The sequence below is a fragment of the Chaetura pelagica genome, unplaced genomic scaffold, assembly GCF_000747805.2.
Source record: "Chaetura pelagica isolate M959 unplaced genomic scaffold, ChaPel_1.0 scaffold7, whole genome shotgun sequence".
Classification (NCBI taxonomy): domain Eukaryota; kingdom Metazoa; phylum Chordata; class Aves; order Apodiformes; family Apodidae; genus Chaetura; species Chaetura pelagica.
This window is the reverse complement of record NW_009953920.1, coordinates 3,385,828-3,389,060: the sequence shown is the minus strand read 5'-3', so window position 1 is coordinate 3,389,060 and position 3,233 is coordinate 3,385,828.

Below are 3,233 nucleotides of genomic sequence, written 5' to 3'. Positions count from 1 at the left end.
TGGAATGTTTTTTAATTTGGCTTCCTTAGAATCATAGAATCATTAAGGTTGGAAGGGACCTTAAAGATCATCAAGTCCCACCCCCCCTGCCATGAGCAGGGATCCCTACCACTAGACCAGGTTGTACAAAACCTCGTCCAGCCTGGCCTTAAAAACCTCCAGGGATGGGGCATCAACAACCTTCCTGGGCAGCCCATTCCAGTTCCTCACCACCCTCACCACCATTAGGAATTTCTTTCTAATATCTAACCTGAATCTCCCCTCTCTCAATTTAAACCATTACCCATTGTCCTATCAGTATCTTCTCTGATGAAAAGTCCCTCCCCAGCTTTCCTGTAGCCCCTTTCAAGTACTGGAAGGCTGCTCTAAGGTCTCCTTGGAGCCTTCTCTTCTCTAGGCTGAGCAGCCCCAACTCCCTCAGCCTGTCTTCATAGCAATGGTGCTCCAGGCCTTTGATTATCTTGGTGGCCCTTCTCTGGACCCTCTCCAATAGGTCTGTATCTTTCTTGTGCTGAGGGCACCAGAACTGTACACAGTATTCCAGGTGGGATCTTAGCCTTTCTTTGATTCTAGTCTCAAAAAGGGTAAGTTGTTATCCCACCTGATATTTCTAAGCACGTCTGTGACCTGCATGTCTAGTTCTACTTTGATATTGGAAACTAGCAGTTTATGTACTAGGTTTATTATTTTTTTTCCCCAGAATACTGTTATGTAAAAGATAGTACAAGAGTGTACTGACAAGATAAAAAAAAAAAAAAAAAAAAGTCAGGCAAAACTGATCTTCTGTTTGCCCCTTTGGTGATCTTTCTGGTCTCTGAAGATCTACTACAGGTGACTTTAGCTTATGAAGTGTGTAAACCTACTAGCTGTAACTCAAGTTCCTTTACTTAATTCTTGGAAAGGTTGGAGATTTTAATCTTGCTGAGAGACATGATTTTTTAACGTATATGATTATTTTTTTTTTGCTTGGTTGTCACAATTTTTTTCCTTGAGTGGCAGACCTTTGTCATAGGCTAGGGAAGGCAGACTTAGAGAGATTATTTCTTATTCCTTCTGTTTGTGGACTAGTGCAGAAGATGTCTTAGTGCCATGTCAGTGCCACACTGTGTGAGATGGCCTGTACTGTATCTGTGTCATATTTTTGCGCTGAAACTGTGGGGAGACTGGAAGAGACATTATGAAGGTATGAGATGCAGCTTGATGCCTGGGACAGCACAAGTTTGCTATTTGGGGCAGACCAAGTAATTCTTAAGCAGATTCATCCTCTTTGGTGTCAGAGGAAGGTGAATAACTAGGCCTGATCTCAAAAGCCTGGTTTGTCCAAGTTGTGGACCTGTCTTCCCCACTTCCTGCACTTCAACAGCAGTCTGTCCTGGAAAACTTATATTCTAGTGACTGTTGTGACCCGTTGAATATGATGTAGCAGTAAATATGAGATTGTTTTTTAGGTTCTATATCACAACTAGGCTGTACTGGACTCTGGGTTGATCTCATATGAGGACAATATTTTTGAGAAGATTGGGATAGCAGATAGCAAGCTGTGCAGTGTGCCCAGGACTAGATGCAGGAGCAAAAAATGACAAAAGAAGCAGTAAGGAATATGTGAGAGAGTTGCACGGCCTGGAAAAGGTCAATGCTGCAGTAGCTTGCATGCAATTAATTTGCTTGTTAATATAATACTGTACATGGACAGAATATAGTTGTCTTTTAAGGGGCAATTGCTTCCCCCTGCTGGCTTTCATACAACTATTGCAGCCATATTTGTGTGACCAAAACGCTCAAAAGAGCGTTTAAAATGTAGGAATAACTTTTATGTGCTGTTGTTTGGGAATTATTTTTTTTTGTTTGGGAAGTGTTTTATTTTTTCAAAGCTCTACTTCTCAAGTGAGTGGTTATACTTGTCGGTATTCCCAGGCAGTCTCAGGGAAGTATGGGAACAAGAATCATGGGGGGAAGCTCAAGAAAGAATAATCTCAAGGTAGTTTATCCTACTGACAACAAATTAAGTGCTAGTTCCACTGGATCTACCCTAATTACAAGTGTCTAAATTTTTAGCCAGGTGTGGTTAAACACCCCGTCTTGAACTGTTATTGTTCATTCCACTTCATCTTCTCCACTGCTTTTCCTTGACAGAAAATTAAAATTTATCTAGTTTTGCAAGATTTTCTGTGTAATTGTCGACCTTGGGATATGCCAGGTGACATTTGCTGTCTTGGAAGATTAGCCAGATGTTTTGTCATTATCCATCCAGTGTGCAACAAGGCAGAAAATACTGGGTTTTTTTAAACTTGGATGGAGATGATTTGCCTTTATAAAAAGTATACGCTGTGCTGTTGAATCTTGTGCTTGGTGAAACTCCTATTCTGCTGGTAGGTGTATATGACTTGGTCCAAAACGAAGAAGAATCCCTTCTAATGCATGAAACGATCCTGAAACCACACAGAAATGTTGAGAAAAAAGAGAGGCAGACACAGAAATAATCACAGAATCATAGAATGGTTTGAATTGGAAGAGACCTTAAAAAGGATCTAGTTCCAACCCCCTTGCATGGGCAGGGACACCTCCCTCTAGACCAGGTTGCTCAAACTCCCATCCAGTCTCTCCTTGAACACTTCCAGGGAGGAGACATCCACAACTTCTGAGGGCAACCTGTTCAGTGTCTCCCCATCCTTATAGTGAAGAACTTCCTCCTAATGTCTAATCTAAATCTACCGTCTTCCAGTTTTAATCCATTATCCCTTGTCCTCTCACTACAAGATTGATTTTAATTGACTATTAAACCCTGATTCAGTCAGAAAGTATGGTAAGATATGGCTCATGTGTACAGATTGTTGTGATGAATGCTATAACAGCTTCTCCATGTGTTTGAGAACACCTTTTAGGGATGTGTGCATATGTGGTATGTGTTTCATCAAACATTTAAAAAGCTTTTTCAGTAACTGTTTTGCCTCTGTAGTAAGTCATGTAATATATCTTTTTTGGATTTTACTGAGTATTTTAGCTCAGAGGAGAAATGATAGTAATGTAGTCACTGATAACTAGTAAAGAAAACAAATAGTAAAAACAAAAAGTGAAGAAAAAAGAATGCATCGCTAGCTACAAAGTAACTAAGCTGTGCAAGAGAGGAGGAAGTGACTAGAGGACATGCAGAAAAGAAGACTGTCCATTTGCCAACAAGTCATTGACTGTAGTCATCATATAATGTATAAGGTAATGTTGACCCTGTGAAGGGT